This window comes from Triticum aestivum, chromosome 4A (genome assembly GCF_018294505.1).
Source record: "Triticum aestivum cultivar Chinese Spring chromosome 4A, IWGSC CS RefSeq v2.1, whole genome shotgun sequence".
Lineage (NCBI taxonomy): Eukaryota > Viridiplantae > Streptophyta > Magnoliopsida > Poales > Poaceae > Triticum > Triticum aestivum.
Window position 1 is genome coordinate 281,276,889 of NC_057803.1, and position 11,306 is coordinate 281,288,194.

Genomic DNA, 11,306 nt, shown 5'->3' on the forward strand with positions numbered 1-11,306 from the left:
ATGTCCCTCCTCCGGTTGGAGGTGCGCATGAATCAATTTTGTTCCCTTTTTCTCATTCGCATGAGCTCCCTGGTGCAAATACTGCTGATAATTCCACTTTTGGTTTGCGTCTAGATGTTCCTCCTTGCGATGGCACTAATCTGTGTCTCTGACAACCTTGATGTGAAGATCAATTCTGCCTCTGGAGCACACCTAGTTATTAGCGGATTTCACTTGATACAACACAGTTTCAAGGAGCACCATCATGTTGGTTGGAGTCTGCTTAGCACCGTCCGTCGCATGCGACATTGATGAGTCCAATTTATGTGATGATTTTGATAGTTATTTTGTGCCTACATGGTAGGCTTTATGGAATTTTACCGCATTTGCGCACCTCCTTTTGTTGATAACCCTCAAGTAACGCTTTTTGGACCATTTAGCACTTTATGGAAGGAATCCCAGGAAGTGGCAATGGAATCATGTATTTAATGTGATAATCACCTACTGTATAAGAATCAAGCAAGGAGGCCAAAAGGAGGAGCCGTCGTGGCCCTTCTAGAGCAAAATAAGGTGTTTCATATGAGCGTGGCTGCTCGTATGGGCGGTTGTATGAGGTGTCAGCGTCGTCGCCTCATCGACTACTTTCACCCCGTGAGATTGAGTCGGGGATCATACACCTAGAGACACCAGAAACTCGTCCAGAAGACAGACCCTAATCTTTGGAGGTCATCCGGAGGAGGGATTGGCAAGGAGAAGAGGGCCATCTTCATCACCAAGCATAAGGAGGGTACACCATCATTACCACTGTCATCGTCTTCAACATCATCACCATTGTCATCGTCATCACCATCCGCATTCTTATCATTGTGACAATAGGGACCCTGGTAGAGCATCATGTGTGTTACTTGTATCATTCACTCATGTTTGCCATCACCCTCATCATGATGTTTGTTGTCTTCATGTGTGAGTAGACCCATAGTTCTCGGGGATATGGATGAACCGCGGGGATATAGGATTTGAATTGTTATTTTGGATATGAGATCCTTTATTAAATGCTTAGTTTAATAACTTTGTGAATGTTGTGAAGGGAACCCACTCAACATTATTGCCTTATGGCCACAAAGTATATCACTATCGTTGTAAAGGGGTAGGACGTGAAGGTAATTCGAGGTGACAGTAAAGGCCCTTACTCCTAACATTTGTAATTGATAGAGAAATTATGGAGAACCCTTAGAGAGGTCGCACCCATGGGGTGTGACGCCCCGAGACCGTTGCGCCAGGTGTCTTTAAGTTATTCGCTGTTGTTGCCTTGTCATTTGCTTGCGTGTTGCATCTTGCCATGTCATCATGTGCATTGCATCATCATATTTTCCAAAACTTGCATCCGTCCCGGTCTCCCAGTTCTTTCCGTTGTCCGTTCTGAGTCCAGACACACTTGCACGCGCCCGCGGCACGTCTGAAATATTATTTTATAAGTGGCCAGAAAATGTTCTCGGAATGGGATGAAAGTTGGCATGCAGTGTTTTTTTGTTGTTAGTAGACCGCCTACCAAATTTCATCGCATTCGGAGTCCGTTTGACGCCCCAACGGATAACTATAGCGGCAATATAGTCGGTCAAATTGTCGGACGTTTTCGGTCTCCGGAAACAGTCGCCGGGCCTTTCTCTCTTCTCTTCTCTCAGCCTGAGGCCTTCTGCACAGTCCACTACCTACCGCCAGGCCCAACCTAACCTCTCTCGCCAGCCCGCGGCCCTCCTCGCGCGCGCGTCCGAAAAGCTGTCCCGGACCCGACCCGGACATTCGTCACCGTTGGGTCCGGATCATCCCCGAACATCTATAAAATATCTCTGTTTTATTATTTGGACTCCCTAGCCTATTTTTCTCGACCGCCCGATTTCGATCGGAGGGTCCAACCTCAATCCATTTTCATATATATAGACCAACCCCTACCAAATCAAGCCAACCCTAATTTCTAGGAGTTTTGTCCCGTGTCGCCGCCGCCACTCCACCAAATCCATCTTCCTCGGGATCCATCGCGAGCCAACCACCTCTCCACCTCGCTTTCCCCACCGGACCAATCCATCCCAGCCATCCCAATCCCCATGAAGATCCTTCTCGCCACCGCCCGCAACCTCCCCTCCTTGCTACGCGGGCTGCACAAGCACAGCAGCCGCTCGGGCACCAGACCCCGCTCCCGCCTAGATCGAGACCACCGCGAGTGTCCCCACACCGCGCGTCCTCTGACTCACCGTCGTCTTCGCATGCCACGCTGGAGCAGAGCTCATCCTGCCAACGCCCTCCGCCTCCCAGGAAAGCCCCGTCGCGCCCCCTTTTTACTTCTCTTCCTTCCTTTCCCCTGGTTCCCTTAACTCCCTCTCGTCTCTCTCTACAGGGACCCGCCATGGCCGCCCTTGGTGCTTCACGTCGCGTGGCCCTCCTTCCATGCCTCCTCTGCTTCTCCTTCGCCGGAACCGCGCCATCCTGCCGCTCGCCGGAGTCCCTCCGCCTCGTCCCGCTTGCCCGCGTCAGTCGCCGTGGCTCCCGTTGGACCTCCTCGTCGCCCGCGCGATTGCTGGACCCTGCATGCTCTGCATCCTGCCGGCGGCATCAAAGGGATGCCCCTGCATCAACCGCCCCTGCCTCGCCTCTACTACGAGCACCGCTGCGTCGTCTCCTGCCTCGCCAACAAGTCCCTGCGTCGCGTCCTTGCACCCGCCGACCTCCCTATTTTCTGCTCCCTGAGACCGCCGCCGCTTCTTCATGTACGAGAGGAGGACGAGCACGTCGCTCGCAAACCTCCTATGCCCGTTGACCGCACGTGGACCGCGCCCCTCCTCAAGGCCCAGCAACCGGCCTGCCAAGCCTCTTCCCCGACTAGGCTTGGCCCATGTGAGCAGCAGCCCTTCTCTCTATCGGGCCAGCCAGATTCGGCCTGTTTAGTTTTTTCCCCAGATCTGTGAATTAAGTTATTTTTTTCAGAGAACGCAGTTTTGCAGAAAAACCCTTGTCGTTCATGCATATCATAAACTCACTAACCGTGCATCGGATTAAAATAAATTATATATGAAATATGACTAGAATTTCATCTAGTTTCATAATATGCAACTTTCATCTATGTTTAAAATGTTTAACCTTGCTGTTTGTTTATTTTGCTCATATGCCATGTTAAAATGCTTTAATTCATAACTAAATAACCGTAGCTCCAAATTTAATAAACTTTATATGTAAATGGGGTAGAAAAATGCCTAGTTTAACATGGTTCACTTTCTTTGCATGTTTAGCAACCCTAAAATTGTGTTTAGGGCAAAACAGTACCAAATCCATTAATATGCACATGAGGAGTTTCCGAACTTGTTGCTTGTTGTTCCGGCCTCATTTAAACTTGCCTAGATAGGTAGTTTTCATATGCTTCACTTCTTGCCATGCTAACCAACATTTAATATTGTTGAGTACATAAACGAGATCAAACTAAATAATTGTCGTGGTGTTTCGTCAATATGCAACGGAGTTGCATATTGAGCTCCATTTAATTTGTAGGATTGCTTGTGCACTTTGCCATGCCATGCTTCATTAAACCGGACATGCATCATACTTGATTGTGCATCATGCCATGTTTATGTGGTGGTTGTTTACTATGTTGTTTGCTTCTTTCCGGTGTTGCTTCTTCGGGTTAGTTCCGATAACGTCGCGTTTGTGAGGATCCGTTCGACTACGTCCGTTTGCCTTCTTCATGGACTCGTTCTTCTTCCTTGCGGGATCTCAGGCAAGATGACCATACCCTTGAAATCACTTCTATCTTTGCTTGCTAGTTGTTCGCTCTATCGCTATGTCGCGCTACCTACCACTTGTTTATGATGCCTCCCATATTTCCATGTCAAGCCTCTAACCCACCTTCCTAGCAAACCATTGTTTGGCTATGTTACCGCTTTTGCTTAGCCCCTCTTATAGTGTTGCTAGTTGCAAGTGAAGATGAAGTTTGTTCCATGTTGGGACATGGATATTGTTGGGTATCACAATATATATTATTTTAATTAATGCATCTATATACTTAGAAAAGGGTGGAAGGCTCGGCCTTATGCCTGGTGTTTTGTTCCACTCTTGCCACCCTAGTTTCCATCATACCGGTGTTATGTTCCTTGATTTTGCGTTCCTAACGCGGTTGGGTGTTATGGGAACCCCTTGACAGTTCGCTTTGAATAAAACTCCTCCAGCAAGGCCCAACCTTGGTTTTACATTTGCCTAACAACCTATTACCCTTCCCTTGGGTCGGCCAACCCAAGGTTCATCCTTATTTTAACCCCCCGGGCCAGTGCTTCTCTAAGTGTTGGTCCGAACCGAGCCGCCTGCGGGGCCACCTTAGGGAAACTCGAGGGCTGGTTTTACTCGTAGCCTGTCTCATCCGGTGTTACCCTGAGAACGAGATATGTGCGACTCCTATCGGGATTGTCGGCACATCGGGTGGCTTTGCTGGTCTTGTTTTACCATTGTCAAAATGTCTTGTAACTGGGATTCCGAGTCTGATCGGGTCTTCCTGGGAGAAGGAATATCCTTCGTTGACCGTGAGAGCTTGTGATGGGCTAAGTTGGGACACCCCTGCAGGGTTTGAACTTTTGAAAGCCGTTCCCGCGGTTATGAGGCAGATGGGAATTTGTTAATATCCGGTTGTAGAAAACTTGACACTTACCTTAATTAAAATGCATCAACCGCGTGTGTAGCCGTGATGGTCTCTTCTCGGCGGAGTCCGGGAAGTGAACACGGTTCTTGTGTTATGGTTGTGCGTAAGTAGTTTCAGGATCACTTCTTGATCACTTCTAGCTTCTCGACCGTTGCGTTGCTTCTCTTCTTGCTCTTATTTGCGTATGTTAGCCACCAGATATGCTTAGTGCTTGCTGCAGCTCCACCTCACTACCCTTTCCTACCCATAAGTTTAAATAGTCTTGATCTCGTGGGTGTGAGATTGCTGAGTCCTCGTGGATCACAGATACTTCCAAGCAGTTGCAGGTGCCGATGATACCAGTGCAGATGACGCAACTGAGCTCAAGTGGGAGCTCGATGAAGATCTTGCTTGTTGTGTTGTGTCTTTTCCGGTTGATCAGTAGTGGAGCCCAGTTGGGACGATCGGGGATCTAGCAATTGTGGTTGTCTTCTTTTATTTTGGTTCCGTAGTCAGACCTTGATTGTATTCTGGATGATGTATGTTTAACTTGTATTTGTGTGAAGTGGCGATTGTAAGCCAACTCTTTATCCCTTTCTTATTTCAGTACATGGGTTTGTGTGAAGATTACCCCTCTTGCGACAAACCTACCATGCGGCTATGCCTCTAAGTCGTGCCCCGACACATGGGAGATATAGCCGCATTGTGGGTGTTACATGGGTAAACCATTAATTATCATAGTTTTAACCCTATAGGGGAGACTATGGTGGTGGCTTGCGCGGCATGAAGTGTACTTCAACTAGAACGTGTTATGTACCCGGCTGGGCGACATGAAGGTAATTCGACATGACAGTAAAAGCCTTTACTCCTAACAATTATAATTAATAGGGGAATTAAGGAGAACCCTTAGAGAGGTCATGTCCACTTGGTAAACCATTAATTATATTAGTTGTAACCCTATAGGGGAGACTATGGTGGTCGCATGCGTGGCACGAAGTCTACTTCGAGTAGAACGTGTTCTGTACCCGGCTCTGCCCAGCATAACCATCAAGAGTGGCTCAAGTATCCATACCATACTATGCCCATACATAGTATGCTTTAGAAACATACCATTGGGGATTCCAGACTCCCTGAGAACGCCTTACTCCTCTGCTATTCCATCAGTTACTCAAGCTAATGTTTTCTTATTACTTTTATGTTATTTACTTTAAAAGCTTGCTTCACAATTCAATCACAATTTATCTTTGCCCTCACTCTGTTTGGAGTCTATTATTATTTGCAGGCACAAATAATAATTCATTACAAGAGGCAAAAGTCTAATTCATGTGCTCCATGTGGGATCGATACTCTTACTTTGAAAAGGCTACAACTAAATCCTGTGCACTTGTAGGCTATCAAGATTTTTCTAGCGCCGTTTGCCGGGGAGCTGAGCGCTTTTGGGATTTGTCTCAAGTCTTGAATTATTTTGTGGTTTTTGTAGGTTGCAAGCAACAATGGTCCTTCAAGAAAAAAATTCCAGGTAGGTGTGAAACTAGTATCGGGACCAGTTCAAGGAGAGAACTTCATATCTATCGGTCCTGACCTATCCGATAAAGTATTTGATAAATCCTCGGTTACTTGAAATGATTAAAAAGAACACATTCTGAGGTGATGGAACTGAAAGTCCTTATAAACATATTAAAGAATTTGAATTTGCGACTGGCACCTTTTAGTTGCAGGATTTGACTAATGAAGAGATAAAGGCGAAATTGTTTCCTTATACTCTTAAAAAGGAAGCTGCCTAATGGCTATTGTAGCAGCTTGCAAGTACCTTGAGTAATTGGAAGTTATCATCTGTGTTCGATGCTTATTTTTATCCTCAAAGAAAACTATATAAGTAAACATGCATTAGATATTGCTTCTCAAGTTTCTTTTATGGGAACCGAGATTTCACAAGCCTGGAGTTTGCTTGACAGAATTCGGCACAATGCTGAGAGTTGGTACTTCTATTCAAAAGAGAAGACAAAGATTGATCCTGGTTATGATAGTATTAAATCCTTCTTTAGAGATAAGGAGATGAAAAATCTTCGTCATGATCTTAATATTGGAACTGACCCTGCTTTACGCATCTTGAAAGATTTTTCTGAGTTTTTGCAGTTAATAGGTGAAGGGTTTGAAGGAAATATACCCTAGAGGCAATAATAAAGTTGTTATTTATATTTCCTTATATCATGATAAATGTTTATTATTCATGCTAGAATTGTATTAACCAGAAACTTAGTACATGTGTGAATACATAGACAAACAGAGTGTCACTAGTACGCTTCTACTTGACTAGCTCGTTGAATCAATGATGGTTATGTTTCCTAACCATAGACATGAGTTTTCATTTGATTAACGAGATCACATTATTAGAGAATGATGTGATTGACTTGACCCCTCCGTTAGCTTAGCACGATGATCATTTAGTTTGTTGCTATTGCTTTCTCCATAACTTATACATGTTCCTATGACTATGAGATCATGCAACTCCCGAATATCGGAGGAACACTTAGTGTGCTATCAAACGTCACAATGTAACTAGGTGACTATAAAGATGCTCTATAGGTGTCCCAGATGGTGTTTGTTGAGTTGGCATAGATCGAGATTAGGATTTGTCGCTCCGAGTATCGGAGAGGTATCTCTAGGTCCTCTCGGTAATGCACATCACTATAAGCCTTGCAAGCAATGTGAATAATGAGTTAGTTATGGGATAATGCATTATTGAACGAGTAAAGAGACTTGCCGGTAACGAGATTGAACTAGGTATTGAAATACCGACGATCGAATCTCGGGCAAGTAACATACCAATGACAAAGGGAACAACGTATATCGTTATGCGATTTGACCAATAAAGATCTTCGTAGAATATGTGGGAGCCAATATGAACATCCAGGTTCCGCTATTGGTTATTGACCGGAGACGTGTCTCGGTCATGTCTACATAGTTCTCGAACCCGTAGGATCCACACTCTTAACGTTCGGTGACGATCGGTATTATGAGTTTATGTGTTTTGATGTACCGAAGATAGTTCAGAGTCCCGGATGTGATCACGGACATGACGAGGAGTCTCAAAATGGTCGAGACATAAGGATTGATATATTGGATGGCTATATTCGGATAACGGAAGTGTTCCGGGTGATTTCAGAGAAAACCGGAGTGTCGGGGGGTTACCGGAACCCCCCGGGGAACTAATGGGCCACATGGGCCTTAGTGGAGAGAGAGAGGGCCGGCCAAGGTAGGGACGCACGCCCCTCCCCCTCTAATCCGAGTTGGACTAGGGAAGGGGGGCAGCGCCCCCCTTTTCTTCTCCCTTCTCCTCTCCTTCCTCCCCCCTTCCTCCTCCTAGTTGGACTAGGAAAGGGGGAGTCCTACTCCTACTAGGAGGAGGACTCCCCCCTCCTTGGTGCGCCCCAAGGGCTGGCCGGCCTCCCCCTTGCTCCTTTATATAAGGGGGCAGGGGCACCCTAGAACACACAAGTTGATCATTGATCCCTTAGCTGTGTGCGGTGCCCCTTCCACCATAATCCACCTCGGTCATATCGTCGTAGTGCTTAGGCGAATACCTGCACTGGTAGCTTCATCATCACCATCATCACGCTGTTGTGCTGACCAAGCTCTCCCTCGACACTCAGCTGGATCGAGAGTTCGTGGGACGTCATCGAGCCGAATGTGTGCAGATCGCGGAGGTGCCGTACTTTCGGTACTAGGATCGGTCTTATCGTGAAGACGTATGACTACATCAATCGCGTTGTCATAACACTTTCGCTTACGGTCTACGAGGGTACGTGGACAACACTCTTCCCCTCTCATTGCTATGCATCACCATGATAGATCTTGTATGTGCGTAGGAATTTTTTGAAATTACCATGTTCCCCAACAGTGGCATCTGAGCCAGGTCTATGCGTAGATGTTATATGCACGAGTAGAACACAAATGAGTTGTGGACGTGGGTATATACATATTGCTTGTCGTCACTAGTTGATTCTTGATTCAGCGGTATTGTTGGATGAAGCGGCCCAGACCGACATTACGCGTACGCTTACGCGAGACTGGTTCTACCGACGTGCTTCGCACACAGGTGGCTGGTGGGTGTCAGTTTCTCCAACTTTAGTTGAATTGGATTCAATGAACAGGGTTCTTTCTGAAGATCAAAAAGCAATCACTATACCGCATTGTGGTTTTTGATGCGTAGGTAAGAACGGTTCTTGCTCAATTCGTAGCAGCCACGTAAAACTTGCAACAACAAAGTAGAGGACGTCTAACTTGTTTTTGTAGGGCATGTTGTGATGTGATATGGTCAAGACATGATGCTAAATTTTATTGTATGAGATGATCATGTTTTGTAACACGGTTATCGGCAACTGGGAGGAGCCATATGGTTGTCGCTTTATTGTATGAAATGCAATCGCCATGTAATTGCTTAGCGATAGTCGTAGAAGCAATAGTTGGCGAGACGACAACGATGCTTCGATGAGATCAAGGTGTCAAGCCGGTGACGATGGTGATCATGACGGTGCTTTGGAGATGGAGATCAAATGCACAAGATGATGATGGCCATATCATATCACTTATATTAATTGCATGTGATGTTTATCCTTTATTCATCTTATTTTGCTTAGTCCGGCGGTAGCATTATAAGATGATATCTCACTAAATTTCAAGGTATAAGTGTTCTCCCTGAGTATGCACTGTTGCTACAGTTCGTCGTACCGAGACACCACATGATGATCGGGTGTGATAAGCTCTACGTTCACATACAACAGGTGCAAGCCAGTTTTGCACATGCAGAATACTTGGGTTAAACTTGATGAGCCTAGCATATGCAGATATGGCCTCGGAACACTGAGACCGAAAGCTTGAGCGTGAATCATATAGTAGATATGATCAACATAGTGATGTTCAGCATTGAAAACTACTCCATCTCACATGATGATCGGACATGGTTTAGTTGATATGGGTCACGTGATCACTTAGATGATTAGAGGGATGTCTATCTAAGTGGGAGTTCTTAAGTAATTTGATTAATTGAACTTTAATTTATCATGAACTTAGTACATGATAGTATTTTGCATGTCTATGTTGTTGTAGATAGATGGCCCCTGCTGTTGTTCCGTTGAATTTTAATGCGTTCCTAGAGAAATCTAAGTTGAAAGATGATGGTAGCAATTACACGGACTGGGTCCGTAACTTGAGGATTATCATCATTGTTGCACAGAAGAATTACATCCTGTAAGCACCGCTAGGTGACAAACCCGCTGCAGGAGCAACGCCAGATGTTGTGAACACCTGGCAGAGCAAAGCTGATGACTACTCGATAGTTCAGTATGCCATGCTTTATGGCTTAGAACCGGGACTTCAATGAAGTTTTGAACGTCATGGAGCATATGAGATGTTCTAGGAGTTGAAGTTAATATTTCAAGCAAATGCCCGGATTGAGAGATATGAAGTCTCCAATAAGTTCTACAGCTGCAAAATGGAGGAGAATAGTTCTGTCAGTGAACATATACTCAGAATGTCTGGGTACCACAACCACTTGACTCAACTGGGAGTTAATCTTCCTGATGATAGTGTCATTGACAGAGTTCTTCAATCACTGCCACCAAGCTACAAGAGCTTCATGATGAACTATAATATGCAAGGGATGGATAAGACGATTCCTGAGCTCTTCGCAATGCTAAAGGTTGCGAAGGTAGAAATCAAGAAGGAGCATCAAGTGTTTGTTGGAAATATGCCCTAGAGGCAATAATAAATTGATTATTATTATATTTCCTTGTTCATGATAATCGTTTATTATCCATGCAAGAATTGTATTGATAGGAACTCAGATACATGTGTGGATACATAGACAACACAATGTCCCTAGTAAGCCTCTAGTTGACTGGCTCGTTGATCAATAGATGGTTATGGTTTCCTGACCATGGACATTGGATGTCATTGATAACGGGATCACATCATTAGGAGAATGATGTGATGGACAAGACCCAATCCTAAGCCTAGCACAAAGATCGTGTAGTTCGTATGCTAAAGCTTTTCTAATGTCAAGTATCATTTCCTTAGACCATGAGATTGTGTAACTCCCGGATACCGTAGGAATGCTTTGGGTGTACCAAACGTCACAACTTAACTGGGTGACTATAAAGGTGCACTACAGGTATCTCCGAAAGTGTTTGTTGGGTTGGCACGAATCGAGACTGGGATTTGTCACTTCGTGTAAGCGGAGAGGTATCTCTGGGCCCACTCGGTAGGACATCATCATAATGTGCACAATGTGATCAAGGAGTTGATCACGGGATGATGTGTTATGGAACGAGTAAAGAGACTTGCCGGTAACGAGATTGAACAAGGTATAGGGATACCGATGATCGAATCTCGGGCAAGTACAATACCGCTAGACAAAGGGAATTGTATACGGGATTGATTAAGTCCTTGACATCGTGGTTCATCCGATGAGATCATCGTGGAACATGTGGGAGCCAACATGGGTATCCACATCCCGCTGTTGGTTATTGACCAGAGAACGTCTCGGTCATGTCTGCATGCTTCCCGAACCCGTAGGGTCTACACACTTAAGGTTCGGTGACGCTAGGGTTATAGAGATATTAGTACGCGGTAACCCGAAAGTTGTTCGAAGTCCCGGATGAGATCCCGGATG